At 41.4% G+C, this 15,966-nt stretch overlaps 1 pseudogene across 1 annotated transcript; it reads left to right on the top strand.

The window, feature by feature from the left end:
* The first annotated feature begins 8,369 nt into the window (after positions 1–8,369).
* LOC145121518 (SWR1-complex protein 4 pseudogene) lies at positions 8,370–8,953 on the top strand (annotated as a pseudogene). Its single transcript, XR_013714595.1, has 3 exons — positions 8,370–8,474; positions 8,589–8,684; positions 8,822–8,953. The product of XR_013714595.1 is annotated as an SWR1-complex protein 4 pseudogene (transcript).
* The last annotated feature ends 7,013 nt before the right edge of the window (positions 8,954–15,966 follow it).

Below are 15,966 nucleotides of genomic sequence, written 5' to 3'. Positions count from 1 at the left end.
AACAAAGGTGGAACACTAACTCTACTGGAACGCCTCAGAGGTACGGACTCGTCAATCGGATCGACAAGAGTTTCCTCCTCAGGTTGATCGCTAGTGTTTGAGGTTCCTTCACCACTTAACTCTTGAAGTTCTTCAAGGTCAATTTGCCTCCCACTGTCTCCTTGGCCTATGAGCTCTCTCTCGCGAAAGACTCCTCTTCTTGTAACGAAGACAACATTGTCACTCGGTCTGTAGAAGAGATAACCAAAGGATTTTTGTGGGTAGCCGATGAAAATACACCGCTCACTGCGAGGTTCGAGCTTGTCGTGAGTCTCGCGTCTCAAGAAATCCTTGCAACCCCAAACCTTGATGTGGTCTAATGTGGGAGCCATCCCAGTCCACATCTCGTGAGGTGTTTTGGCAACTTTCTTAGTTGGGACTAGATTAAGGATATGGGCGGCAGTCTCTAAGGCATACCCCCAAAATGCTATATGTAACGAAGCTCGACTCATCATGGAACGAACCATATCCAACAAGGTTCGGTTGCGCCTCTCAACCACACCATTAAGTTGTGGTGTCCTAGGTAGCGTCAACTGTGAAACAATTCCACATTCCTTAAGATATTCAAGGAACTCGATACTAAGATACTCACCATCCCGATCGGATCGGAGAATCTTTATCTTCCTGCCTAGCTGATTCTCCACTTCTTGTTTAAAGTCTTTGAATTTCTCAAAGGTTTCTGACTTATGCTTGATTAAGTAGATATAGCCATATCTGTTGTAATCATCAGTAAAAGTCACATAGAAGCGGTTAGCATCCCTTGTGGCGGTTCTGAAGGGCCCACACACATCGATGTGTATGAGATCCAACAAACCATCACCCCTTTCACAAGTACCAGTGAAGGGTGGCTTGGTCATCTTTCCAAGTAAGCAAGATTCGCAAGTCTCATCTGACCTTAAGTCGAATGACTCCAAAACTCCAGCCTTTTGGAGTTGGCCTATGCGCTTCTTGCTGACATGTCCAAGACGACAATTCCACAAGCATGCTTTATCCAATTCATCGGAAGAATCAATGTGCAACACATTATTTCCTAAGTTGTCTACAACCATCACAGTTTCATATACACCATTACAAGGTAATGCTTTAAAATAAAAAATACCATTATAATAAGCATTAATAGCACCACATTCATTATCAAATGAAAAACTAAACCCTTGTTTGTACAAACCATGAAAGGAAATAACATTTCTTGCCATTTCAGACGAGTAGCAACAATTATTCAAATCTATTTCTAACCCACTACTAAGCAATAAAGAGTAAACTCCAATCTTGGTGACAAGTGAAACCTTCCTATTCCGCATTATCAAGTTCATCTTCCCGTGCTCCACATCCTTACTTCTTTTTAGGCCCTGCACATCAGAACAAATGTGAATTCCATAACCTGTGTCAAGAAACCAAGAGTTAGAATGTGATGAGTTTTTAGATAGATTATTATAAATACCTGCATGGGTGGCCTTAACCTTCCCATCTTTAACATCCTACAAGTATTTAGGGCAGCTTCGCTTCTAGTGCCCTTTTTCGTGACAGTAGAAACACTCTGCTTCCTTAGGAATGGAAGAGGGAGCAGCAGAACCAACCTTGGTCCCACTTGAAGAGGATCCATCAAGAGACTTTCCCTTGCGGCTCTTTGAGGGAGCCTTCCTCTTTTTCCCTTTCCCTTGTCCAATTGCTAGAACAGGGGCATTTGCGGTAGGAGTATAAACAACTTATTTACCTTTGAGACCACTTTCGGCAGTCCTCAAAAGCCCTTGAAGTTTGGTAAGTGTGACCTCCTCCTTGTTCATATGATAGGTCATGCGGAACTGATCATAACATAGAGGTAAGGAGTGTAGAATGATATCTATAGCCAGCTCCTCAGGAAAGTTCACATTCAACTTTAGCAATCGGTCCACAAACCTTTGCATTTTCTGCAAGTGGCCCGTGATGGGTTCACCATCCTTCATCCTGGTTGTTATCATGGAAGAGATGATTTCATACCTCTCCTGACGAGCACTCTGATGGTATCTTTCCATCAGGTCCTGGTGCATCTCAAAAGGGTAGAAGTCCTCATAGGACTTTTGGAGTTCAGCTGTCATGGTGGCCAACATGATACAAGACACCGTGGTGGCATCCTTCTCATGAGTCCTAAACTCAGCGGTCTCCTTAGGAGTAGCAGAAGACTCATCGATTTCCTTAAGCTCCTTTTCTAGGACATATTCCTTGTCCTCATAACGAGTGACCATCCTGATGTTCCTCATCCAGTCATTAAAGTTGGAACCATCAAAGATGACTCTCCCACAAAGGTTCATGAGAGAGAAGGAGCCAGTAGGGTTTGAGCCAGAAGCAGTGTTGGAAGACATCTGAAAATAAAGAAAGACAAGTTTAGATTAGATAAAGAGTCCTTAATAAAACACCCAAATGAAATATTAAGGCTAGGACCCAACACAATATTTTACAAATTGGAAGAGGGATGTCGTGATCCAACTTGCAAAATATTTGAAGGTACGTAAATGACGATTTACCAATTTCCACCATGAAAAACGAAATAGTTATTATGTTTTAAGTGGATTGAAATTCCTAGATCCTTTGAGATTCATTGAACAATTCAATGGCATGTTTAAATCTCGATTATGCCCTTCAGGTTTGTGACTGGGATACCGAGGATCACAAATAAGGTGTGAATAACCATGCAAAAATGTGTTTGGTACTCTGGACTTTATCACCCAATCAATGTGTCGGTTAACCACACACGCTCCATTGATCTTATGATAAACATCGAGCCACCCTTTGCCACCCTTACTAGTCCAAGTTAATGTGGCGGTTAACCACACACGCTCCATCAACGACTTGGTAAGGTGCAAAGTGCAATTTTCATGGATTAGCATCAATTTCACATTTTCCTAAAGTAACTAAGATTGGGAATTAAATAAAAAGTTTAGTTACTTTATTATCATTATACTTAATGAGAATTATAGTCCTATCCTACCCGTTTGGCTAACGACCCTCCACCAGTCAAGGAAGCGGTGGGTGAGAGTGGACACCCACTAAGCTGCCATTTTATAGGCGGAAACCTTATACCCCCCTTATAGACCGGCTTCGTGAATGAGGCCTACTAACGGTAAGACTGACCTGATCTTATACACACACACACACATACACACACACACACACACATATATATATATATATATATATATATATATATAATTTACTTATAATACTATAAAATATAATGGTTGAATTTTAAACTTTTAAAATTCTAGGGTTTGGAATTAAAGTATTCTAAAGTGACTTTACAAATTCCAAAACTTGAGGGCAAGTTTTGAAACTATTCAAAACCTTTCATTTCTATAACTTATGAGTTTTAATGACTTTTAAGGAAAAGACTTTTGGAATTCCATAACTTGAGGACAAGTTATGGATTCCATTAAAAGGCATTTAGATCAATAATTAAACTAACAAGCAATGTCAAATAATATCTATGATCTTGCAAAACTCATAAGCATGGATAATTCACATCAACAATTTTCAAGAATCATATAAACTAATATAAAACTTGAAACTTTGACAATTATCTTTGAAATTGGATAATCACAATCATTACCACATCAAAAACAGGTTTATTTGTTCAAAAGCAGTTTAGGGTAATGATTCTAGTCCAATTCCAGCTTTAAAACTCGAAATTCTGCATCCAGGAGCACCAACTCGTTGAGTACATGAACTGACTCGGCGAGTTGGTCAGTTTTTAAGGTGGACTCGGCGAGTCTGTCAGTGGACTCGGCGAGTTCACTGTTCAAACAACATAAAATCGATTTTTTCAAGTTTTGAAAACAACTAGCATCAAGTATAATTGAAAACAAGCCTAGTCTCTGATACCACTGATGGGTTTTGAGCATTCTAACACTCCTAAGGTGTGCATGCAACCCTAGAAACCTTGGATCTATGTTTTCTCTATTATACATGCAAACTTTCATTTTTCCAAGGTTTCATCCTAACTAGCATACGATGAAGTATATGCAATACAAAAATCTAGTAGAATGACATACCTTTTCTTGTAGCTTGATTCCTTAAGCCTTTAAGAGCCTAGCACCCCAAGTGTGATGCCTCAAATGCTTCACACAACACCACCAACAATTGGAAGAACTTGAGAGAAGTATCACTACTAGAAAAATAGCCTTTTACGACGCGCAATTTATGATACGCATTGATTTACGATACGCAAAAGTGTGTGACCTAAAAAGAATGTCATCTCTCTATAAATTTTAAGGACTTAGGTCGCGCATTTTTGCGTGCCCTTAAATTAGTGTCTAAAAAAACACGGAGGGTGCCTATAATAAAATGTGCGTCGTCTGAGGGTGTCGCTTTATAAATTTTAATGGAAATGCGTGTTCCATCCTTTAATTACAGGGGGGAAATGAAATCCTAAAAAATTAAAAACCCGCCTTCCTTTTTTCTCCTTTCCCTCTTGCCCTAATTATCAACGCTCTTCCTTTCCCCTCCCAACATTGACTGCCGCCTGCTTCTTCCCTCGCACTTCAACCACCGTTTCTTGCCATTCCCGGTCGTCAACGTTTGTCAAGGCAACATTAGGGCATGCCATCGAGGGGTGTTTGCGATCGGTGGGGTGCTTGGCAGCAAGGATCGATAGAAGGAAGAAAAAGGTTCGATGATAGATTGTTTGGTTCTTGGAGTTCAACGTAGAAGGTATTTCCGTTTTTTTTTTTCTGGTTTGATGGAAGGAAGAAAAGGTTCGATCGGTATCAACTCACGAAAGAGGAGGAAGGACTTTTGGGGCGCGTTTGGTAAGAGGTAATTAAGGCAGGAAAGGACCAAAGCATTCAAATGGAATGGCAAGACGTGTGTTTGGTTGGAGTAAGGAAAGGATATCTTCATTCAAAAGAGAATCCCATTCCCCCTGAACACGGTGTTTTCATTCAAGGGGGTACCCCTGATTTTTTTTTCATTCCATTCAAGCGCTACTACACATCTTCCCATTTTGCCCCTGGAATATATCATGAACGCAGAAAAATCAGCTAGATATCAATCGATTTCCCTCCAAATCGGAAACAAATTAGCAACCAAAATCTCCAAAATCGCATAAAATCAGCCACGTATGGCAGCAGATCGTCTCTATATAGGGCTTCATTCGACCATTCTTATTACTGGTAATCCCCTTTTTAAGATTTCTTTCAAGTTGATCTGAAGTTATACTCATCAAGAAACGTCATTTGTGAAGCTTAGCATCTCTCTGCATTTATTTTTGTTTATCTAATTTCTGTTCTATTCATTGCGTGTTCTTCTGTCTCTGTGCCAATGATATCATATAATCAGAGCTGTAAATTATTGTTTGTTTGCTGTATAAATATGATAAGAAAACTTGATTTTTGTAAAAGGGGGATGAACATATGTTGTGTATATGATAAGCCCCCATCCTTGTTCGTGTATCAAAGGAGGACCAAGAAAGGCAAAAAGAATCAGGAACCATGAAGTTGTACGTAGCTGGAATTGATTGGTGGAGTAGGGGTAGTTTTGTCTTTTCTTTAGGGTTCGTTTCTGGAGTGTTCAAGCCTGAGTTGGTGGTTATGAAAAGTATGATAATTTTAGTTTGTTAGTGTTGGTTAGACTTTTATATGGTTTTATGAGATAGATTTTTTAATTATAAATAAAAGTTCTTATTTATATAAACCATTTAGAATAGAAACTATAATTTCCAAATAGATAATGTTAAATTTTATTGAATTCTATGAATTTTGTGTTGTAAGGGTATTTTTGTCATTGTAAATTATTTTTATTCCATTACTTTCTCTTTTTTGTACATACCAAATAACATAGATGAATGAGTCATTTCATTCCATCAAGTAACCAAACATGACAATGGAAAGGTAATGAAGCATTCCATTACCTCATCCATTCCATTACTTAGTCAATTCCATTCCTTTGTCATTCCATTCCACCCAACCAAACACACCCTTGGTCCTCTGCCTTTGTCTGATCAAGAAGAGGAAATCACTGAAGCAGAAAAGCTACAATTCAAAGAGCAAGCACGTTGCAGAAAATCAAGCCCGTGTTTTTTTTTTTTTTTTGTTATTTCTGAATAAGAATGTTGAAGATAAAGGGGCATTTTTTGTTTGATATTTGACTAAAAAAATAGATTTAATCAATAAATTTAGATGGTGTTTTTGGTTTTGCTGTTTTACAGGGAATGAAAGAAAAGAATCACTAGTGCTTTACAAGAAGAACACCTCCAATGGAGGTGTTCTTGACTGGAATGAAGAAGAAGAAGAATGAAGGAAATGGGTGCTGTGTTTTTCATGATTCATTGACATCTCTACTTGAGGAAAGAAAACACGTTTCGACAAGTACTTTCACAGCAATGATAATCACGTGATTGCTGGTGCATTGTTAGAAGTTGGGGTTGTAAAATGTGGTATCAAGAATGATTGTGACCCTGTGAGTCCTTCACTTCCTTTTTTCTTTCCGACTTCTTTTTGTTGGTTGTTGGTTGTTGGTTGTCATTTTATTTTATTTTGTTTCAGGCCTTGGCACTTCTCGTCGATTATCTGGAAACAGAAGACGCTTCCATTAGAATTGGAGCCATAACTGGTATCGGCCTTGCATATGCAGGTACCCAGAATGAACAGGTAAGTCCTCCTTATTGTTGACAATTTACACACACACACACACACTGCTGACAGTTTTGTTTTTTGACTTTTTTCCTTTTCAGATTCGTAACAAGCTGAGTCCAATTCTTGGAGACCTGAAAGCAGGGTTGGATGTTATTGCATTCACAACAATTGCATTGGGTTTGGTATATGTGGGTTCCTGCAATGAAGATGGACAGAAGTGAGTCAGACTTGGGGGAGCCTCTCACCCGACTATTACCTCTTGGGTTAGGTATTCTTTACCTCGGAAAGCAGGACAGTGTGGAGGCTACTGCTGAGGTGTCCAAGACTTTCAATGAAAAGATCAAAAAGTATTGTGATATGACCCTGCTATCTTGTGCCTATGCTGGCACAGGAAATGTTTTGAAGGTTCAACACTTTCTTGGTCAATGTGCCCAGCACCTGGAGAAGGGTGGTGAAACTTTTCAGGGTCCAGCTGTACTGGGTATAGCCATGGTAGCAATGGCTGAGGAACTTGGCCTTGATATGGTTATCCGTTCGTTGGAACATCTTTTACAATATGGGGAGCAGAATATCAGAAAGGCAGTTCCTTTGGCTCTTGGTCTTCTCAGCATCTCAAACCTAAAGGTAAACTAATTTAATTTTCTTTTCTCTTTCTCTTTCTCTTAATGCAATTAATTGCCCACTCATTTCATTTCATTTTCTTCTCAGCATCTCAAACGTTATGTATTTTTTATTTTTACCAATCTATTGACCTTATAAGCGTATTGCTTTTGTTAGTGTTTTGAAAATGAATTTCTCATTAAGGCTGCTCTCTTTTAGCATGCAGGTCATGCTTCTTGGTTTTGCTCTCTTGGGACTTTCACTTGAAGAAAGGGCAAGACTTAGGGCATCTAGAGACATGAATGAACTATATTGTTTGATTCTGCAAAGCTATTTGATTTGCTTGGTGAGCCTGGGAGTTCCCAAGGTGGGAAATTATATTTATGGTTAAAAGATTTTTTTTTTTATCTTTCTTTGTTTTAAATATTGTGTGTAGTATATGGAACTTTATTACTTATATTCATACCTGGTGGAAGAGTTAAAATAATCTATTTGTATTCTTATTTATGTTTTACCCCACGTGGATTCAAAGCTATGAAGATTGAAGCAAGGGCAACAGTAGAAGTGTTGCTGCCAATACTATTGGGGCTGAAAAAAGTAGTAATACAAGTTTGAAAGTACTTAACTTTACCGGCTTACAAAGGGTTACATGCAGAATGAAACCAGGTGTCCCATTCTCATTCCAATTCAACGTCTATTTGATGCATTTATTGAATTTTGTAAACTTTTTTAGCTTTTGATTTGGGTATGTTTTTTAGACAGAGGAAGAATCAACCTACTTATGAAATTTTCATTCGTCTTATAGAAAGATTTGCATCTACATATGACTTTCACTTTCGGTTACAATTACTACAATTATTTGATTTGGGTATTATTTTCTGAAATTCATTTTCGTTTACAATTATTTGTCACAATATTCTTTTTAGAATCTGCATCTACACAAACCATTGTCCCATTGTTGATATTTCACACTCAAAAATCGTTAACCTCCTAATTTATTCATCCTTTTAAAAATTGTTGATTTTACTCATTTTTTTCCTATTAATTGTAGAAATATCATATATATGAAATTCATGTTTGTACTCTGAAGGAAATCGTATCATTATTTCTTGTGTGCAACTTCGGGTGTACTTGAGAACCTATGCACTGGATCAAATGGTGCAAGCTGCAAGCTCTTCAGCAGGATTGCGAACTATTAAGCGTGTTGAACAGTTCTTACAAGAGCTCAAGGTTTCTTATTATCCATTCCTCTATACATTCTTCAATGCCAGATTTTTATTACTATCGTCCGTTGTTTATTATCTTACTCATACAGTAAGTAATATGCGCTTTCCATTTTAACAGGTGAATTTGAAACGCAAAGTCCCTACTAAAGCTGTTTGTGCAGAGCATATGGAATTGCGAAAGGAGATACTGACTCTTCTAAATCTTCAGAAACTGGTATAGTCGACCACCTTTAGAATAAGTTTTGGAGGCTAGAAAGAAAAATGTTAGTATTTATTTTATAATTGGCTGTTTAATTTATCAACATCTAGTAATAGAGTTTTGAAATTAATTTACTGGTTCAAAATTGGCAGGATGAAATTTGCAATGACAAGGGTAATATGGGAAAATTTATTTACAGGTTCAAAAATTGCTTGTATGATACACATCCACTTCATTCAAGTACTTTAGACAAGGGTAATATGGGAAATCAGCAAATAAAGTGAATCTTCTTAGTGGAGGGGCAAATTAGGTATTTTGCTCAATACATTTTGTTATGAGAGGAAAAGAAAGCTCAAGCTGAAAGAGATAAGATGTTGCAAATGCAAGCATTGCATTCTTCATTTCAATTGTTAGTATGAAACACAAAGTCGATTAGATGAATGCAAATTCATATATTGTAAAAAATAGAATTGTATGACATTAGATTTTATGCAATGGATTGTATTTTTTGTATATGGTATTTTATTTATATTATGAGACATTAAATGCAAATTTAATTTAAAAATTAATAAATATATAAATATATTTTTTTTAAACATTTAAATTTACGATACGCAAAAATGTGTGTCATCTTCATTTATGACATGGCCTTTCTTGACAGGGGTTTTAATGATACGCATTGCGTGTCGTAAATGCACGTCGTAAATGCGCGTCGTCTATAGACGACGCGCAAAAGCGTGTCGTCTCTCGTTATGACAGGGCCTTTCTTGACGCGCATTTGCGCGTCGTCTGAGCGTTTTACGACACACATTGCGCGTCGTAAAAGGCTGTTTTTCTAGTAGTGTATACTTGCACTCAAAATCGGCTAGCCCTCTTTCCTTTCACTTAGGTGCCGATTTTGGTAGCTATGGGGTCCTTTATATAGTGTGACACAACTAGGGTTACACCATGCAAACCCTAATGTGCATGGCTTTCCACATTCCTCATGCTCCATGGGTTTTAACCTCCATGGAGTATCCATGGGTCACCACATGGGTTTAGCCCAACATAAAGGATTATGGATCATAAGCCCACTATATAAGAATGAATGATTTACACAATCAACCCCATTTATTTAATTAGTCTCTTTTGATCACAAAATTAACTCCAAACTAATTCTTGAGCAATACTAATTAAATGATATGATTTCATATTAATATATTAGAACTTATAATATATTAATAAGTCATAAATATCCTCTTCTCAAAAGTCCATCCTTCAGATTGTTCCGGTGCCATGCAACCCAAATGGACCATGCTACTCTCGGGTCAAGTACATACCAATTATAGTTATAGGCTTAGACACTAAATCCAACACCTCCTCCCACCAATCACGAGTTCGATATCTTAGAAGACAGGATGCAAATCCCACCTTCGCCCCCTCGTAGCAGAAGCTCGTTCGTTGAGCATTCTCCATGTCAACGATCCATCGGTGGCAAGCAATGGGGTTCTTAGCCCCAAATAACTTCGGATCTCCACATGCATGGAATTCCTGAAAAGAGGGAGTCTACGCTCCGAACTGTCCTGCCGTAATCTCGGCCCAGAAGGCCCCAAGTAGCTCATCTAGGAGCTCCACAATCCTAGTGCAGAACGTTTCTTGACGCTCATCCATGATCTCCCTGATCCACTCCTTGATTGTACCATATATCACAGGAGTCTGCTCCAAATTAGCGCGAGTCATCTCTGACGAAATGAACTCCCGCACCCGCTCATCCATCGGCTCAGTTCCAACACCTAATCCTAAACCAGATCCCCCTCCATGTGTGCTCATCACCATTCTGAAAAGCAATCATACAAACGCTCAGAATATACCCAAAGAATCCTCATCCCACAGGCTTCCTAGATTCTCCGCCACTTTCCTTGATTCGCGTACGAATCTTGTGCTTTCAGTAGTACGGGCCCAATACTACCTTGCACACCTATCCATATTTTCCTCAAGAATCATCCGAAATCCTCTATGACATCTTCTCAAACTGGTACTCCAAATACCCGCTAAACAGCGCATCCAAACCTACTAAACACTTCCTAGGCTCTCCTAGGTTCCTCACCCCACCCTGCCATCAGCTGCTGAAGAACTTCTACTGATTTCAGCTAACTATTTCATGAATACTATCACATGAAACAAAACATAGATAACCCTTTGACTAAAAGACTCAACCCTACATCGTTTGGACTCAAACAAGAGTTGTGTCATAAGGCCAAGTCAATCATTCTAAGATTACTTAACATTTACCGCATGTAACTTAACATATTCATGAATTAATTAACTCACATCAATATGAGCCTCACAAAGCACAAAGCAAGCAACATTCGGGCATCAGAAAAATCTAACCAGTACACTACCTAATCAGACCATTCTACCTAACATCTGAAGTTCATTCTAGCATGTGATTCTAAAAGCCAAACCAACATGCATATAAATAAATCTATCCTAGCATTCTATCATGAAATCCTGAGCAGATCCTTAGCCCCAATCTAGCATTAATGTATTACATATCATATAACATATCAACCTGTATGGGTATTCTGGGAATCACTTACTTGAGCTCAGCTGATTGCACACATAACATTCACCTTTTTCTTTATAAAAATCTTTTCAGAAACTTTTTTCTTTCAGAAGATTACCAATTCCTCAGTTTGAGTCCAGTCACACCCAAGAGTGTGCCCGAATCCCTCAAACCAAGGCTCTGATACCAACTTGTAACGTCCAAAAACTTCAGAATAAAATTTTCATTTTTAAAACAATAAGTCATACAAATAAGCTGTTCCAAAACCAATCAAGTGATTACATCATGTAAACATCATAGTACAAACCATAAGTAGCCAATGTGGAAACTCTGGGGGTGCAGTGCAGTCACGCCGGGCCCTTCCCTTTAGAACCGGAAGTACCTGAAACCATAAACGTAAAACCGTAATGTAACAGCCCAAAATTCACGCCCAAAAATTTCATTTTTATTTAAATAACTCATAAAAACATCCATTAGAAAATACTGTGAAAACACGTCGTCTCATAAAACAATGTATCATGTCTGAAACCCAAGTCATAAACTAATAACATATCAGAGTACAGTCCCAGAAAACTTCTATGCGGAAAATCATGTGTGTGTGATGCGATGCTACGCCGCCGGCTCCTTCCCCTTAGACGAAGAGGTACCTGAAACCAAAACTGAAACCGTAAGAACAAAGCTTAGTGAGTTCCCCCATCATACCACATACCATACAATATCATCGGTATCTTTCAACCGGTAATCTTCGTCGGTATCTTTCAACCGGTAATCATCATCGGTATCTTTCAACCGGTAATCGTCATCAGTATCTTTCAACCGGTAACCATCATCGGTATCTTTCAACCGGTAACTGGGGACTATTCCACCCCCTACCACTAGCATACAATAACAAGATAAAAGCATACAGTCAGGCATATCCGGGTACTGACCTACCCTTTGGTCCTAAGGACCACTGTCAGGGAAGCTATCCCTATCATGCACGTAACATATCATACAGATATAACTCATAACCAAGCACATAACCAGACCAAGATAATTATCACAAAGACAATCATCTTCTAAATACTCCTCATTGGTGGGTCGACATTGTGGCCTTAGACCCACCCCTACTGGAAGGTAACTCACCTCGTACAAGAAGCTGCTGATAATCTGTGCGGGAAACCTCCGTCCGCTGCTGCTCCGGGAATCCTCCGGCTACAATCCCCACAAACACTCAGTTAGAAACTGATATCTATTCTTAGGGTAAAATGACCATCTTACCCCCCAACCAAGTCCAAGTCAAAGTCAACCTCCAGTTGACCCGACTCGCCGAGTTGGGCCGTCAACTCGCCGAGTCCCTCACCCTTTACTCGTCCTCATCCATGACCCCACTCATCGAGTTGGGCCGTCAACTCGACGAGTTCTTCTCTCATATGAACATCACATGAAAACTCATCCGACTCGCCGAGTTGATGAACAACTCGTCGAGTTCACCTTCATCTGATGAACAAGTTTTGTCCTCGACTTGCCGAGTTGATGAACAACTCGTCGAGTTCATCTTCATCCTTAAGAAGATTGCCTTGGACTCGCCGAGTCCGTTCATGCACTCTCCGAGTCCCATGAATTCCAGAACCATAGCTTAGTCCAGAACGTTGGGTCACTCCCCGGGACTCCCTAAAACCTTTCCACACTCAACTGGGTCCTTTTGACCCTCAACTGATATGGGACAGAACCCCAGGACTCGCCGAGTCCAAGAATGGACTCGTCGAGTTGGTCACATCCTCTCACTAAATCTTCGATTTCTGATGTACAACCTTTGATCAAAAGATAGATCTATGCTTCTACAATCGATCTAGCACGTAAAGTTACAACCTTTACGTGCTTGCATGGGACTTTGAGCTCAAAAGGTCCTAAAACAAGCTCTTACAATGCATGGGGCCTTCTTTGAGTGCAAAAGCCACTCCTTTCTGCCTTATAACCCCTCTAAGGAACTAGATCCAAAATATCAACCCCAAACCATGCTTGCAATCATGGTTGGTGACCAAAATGGCTTAGAAAAGCCCTAGAACTCCACAAAATGGGATCTATCAAAAGAACAAACAAGGTATAGACTTTATACCTTCTGTAGACTGCAAATGATGCTCAAAATCGGATCCTTCTAGCCTCCTCTTGATCCTTCAAGCTTTTCCTTCCTTCCTTGGGTCATAAAAGCACCAAGATCACTCCAAATGCCTTAGATTGCTTCAATAACGGATAGGGTTTAAATGAGAGGTGTTTGGGAGCATAAAGGGGCGATGGAGGCTGCATAAGGTCGTTTAAATAGGGTGCAAACCCTTGGATTAGGGTTTTTGTCCAGACAACGTCTACTCGCCGAGTCCGGGACCCGACTCGCCGAGTACATCACTTAAATTTCGCGTCCCGTCCCGCTTCTACTCGGCGAGTTGGTCCTTCAACTCGCCGAGTCCAAGTCCAAAAATGCAAAATACTTAGAAAGAAATACGTACCAAGAACCAGGTGCTACAAATCTCCCCCACTTATTTTAGAATTCGTCCTCGAAGTCTGTTGCTCGATCCTGGAACAGCTCTGGGTAATGCTCCATCATCTCATCCATCGGCTCCCAAGTCCATTCTGAGCCCTTCCGGTGCTGCCATTGCACCTTCACGAGCTCTACCCTCTTGTTCCTCAAACCCTTCGACTTCTGGTCGAGGATTGCCACAGGCCGCTCGATGTAATTCAGGCTGTCATCGACCTGAATGTCCTCTAAGGGTACCACTGCTGAGTCGTCCGCCAGGCACTTTCGCAGCTGAGAGACGTGGAAAGTGTTGTGGATCTGTGTGAGTTTGGCTGGCAGATCCAACCTATAAGCCACCTTGCCCACCCGGTCTATAACCCTGAAGGGTCCAATATACCTGGGACCCAGCTTGCCCCGTTTCCTGAATCTGATGACGCCCTTCCATGGCGACACCTTCAGGAGAACCATATCCCCGACCTGAAACTCCAGGTCCGATCGGCGCTTGTCGGCATAACTTTTCTGCCGACTCTGAGCGGTCTGAAGTCTGCTCTGAGCTTGCTGAATCCTCTCTGTCGTCTTGAGCACCACTTCGGTGCTCCCCATGACCCTCTGGCCAACCTCACCCTAACATATCGGGGTTCTACACTTCCTCCCGTATAACATCTCGAAGGGAGGACGGTCAATACTCGCATGATAGCTATTATTATACGAGAACTCTGCCAACGGAAGGTAGGTATCCCAGCTACCTCCAAAGTCTAAAACAGATACCCGCAGCATATCCTCTAATGTCTGGATGGTCCGCTCGCTCTGACCATCCGTCTGCGGGTGAAAGGCGGTGCTAAAATGCAGACGAGTACCCAGCTCGTCATGAAACTTCTTCCAAAACCTGGAAGTGAACCGCACATCCCTGTCTGAAATCACCGAAACTGGCACCCCGTGCCGCGCCACCACCTCCCTGATATAGATATCGTCCAATTTCTCGGCCGAGATGCTCTCCTGAATCGGGATAAAGTGGGCGCTCTTGGTCAATCGATCGACGATGACCCAGATTGAATCCACTCCCCGCGCGGTCCTGGGAAGCTTGGTGATAAAATCCATCGTGATGTCTTCCCATTTCCACAGCGGGATATCCAACGGCTGCATCTTGCCGTGTGGTCTCTGATGCTCGGCCTTGACCTTCCTGCAGGTCAAGCACCGTTCCACATACCATGCTACATCCCGCTTCATGCAGGGCCACCAATAATCAAGACGAAGATCCCTATACATCTTCGTCGCCCCGGGATGAATGAAGAATCGGGATTTGTGTGCCTCCTCCATCAGAACCTGGCGCACGCCTCCGAGGTATGGAACCCACACCCTGCGGTGTAATGTCAATAACCCTCGGCTATCATAGTCGGAGGAGGAAACCTGTCCCACAATCCGCTCGCTTTTCTGATGTTCCTCCTTCATAGCCTCCTGCTGAGCCTCCCGGATCCGCTCCAAAAGCGGAGTCACCACTGTCATCCTCAGACAGATATCCCTGATCGGCGCTGCCTTGCGGCTAAGCGCATCGGCCACGACATTGGCCTTCCCCGGGTGGTAAAGGATCTCGCAATCGTAATCCTTCACCACGTTCAACCACCGATGCTGCCTCATGTTTAGATTCGGCTGATCCATGAGGTACCTCAAGCTCTTGTGGTCCGTGTAAATCGTACAACGAACCCCATAGAGGTAATGACGCCAAATCTTGAGGGCGAACACAACAGCCCCCAGCTCCAAATCATGCGTCGGGTAGTTCGCCTCGAAGCGTAAGCAATGATATGCCCTCTCTGCATCAATATTGCGCCCAAACCCGAGATGGAAGCATCGCAGTATACAACAAGATCCTCCATGCCCTCTGGCAGGGCTAAGATTGGCGCCTCGCACAATCTCTTCCTCAATGTCTCGAATGCGGCCTGCTGCTCAGGCCCCCAACGAAAGACCATGACCTTCCTCGTTAGCCTGGTCAGGGGTACAACTATCTTGGAGAAATCCCGAATGAATCTCCGATAGTAGCCGGCTAATCCTAGGAAACTCCGAATCTCAGATGGAGACCTCGAAACCTCCCATCTCATCACGGCCTCCACCTTGGCCGGATCTACCGAAATCCCATTCTGGTTGACAAGGTGCCCAAGGAACTGCACCTCGCGCAACCAGAACTCGCACTTGGAGAACTTAGCATACAAGCTCTCCCTCCTCAAAGTCTCCAGAACCTCCCACAGGTGCTCCTCATGCTGCTCTCG

The sequence above is a fragment of the Lactuca virosa genome, chromosome 6, assembly GCF_052849685.1.
Source record: "Lactuca virosa cultivar CGN04683 chromosome 6, Lactuca_virosa_CGN04683_v6, whole genome shotgun sequence".
Classification (NCBI taxonomy): Eukaryota; Viridiplantae; Streptophyta; class Magnoliopsida; order Asterales; family Asteraceae; genus Lactuca; species Lactuca virosa.
Note: the sequence above shows the minus strand (reverse complement) of the source record. Positions and strands in the feature narration are given on the sequence as shown.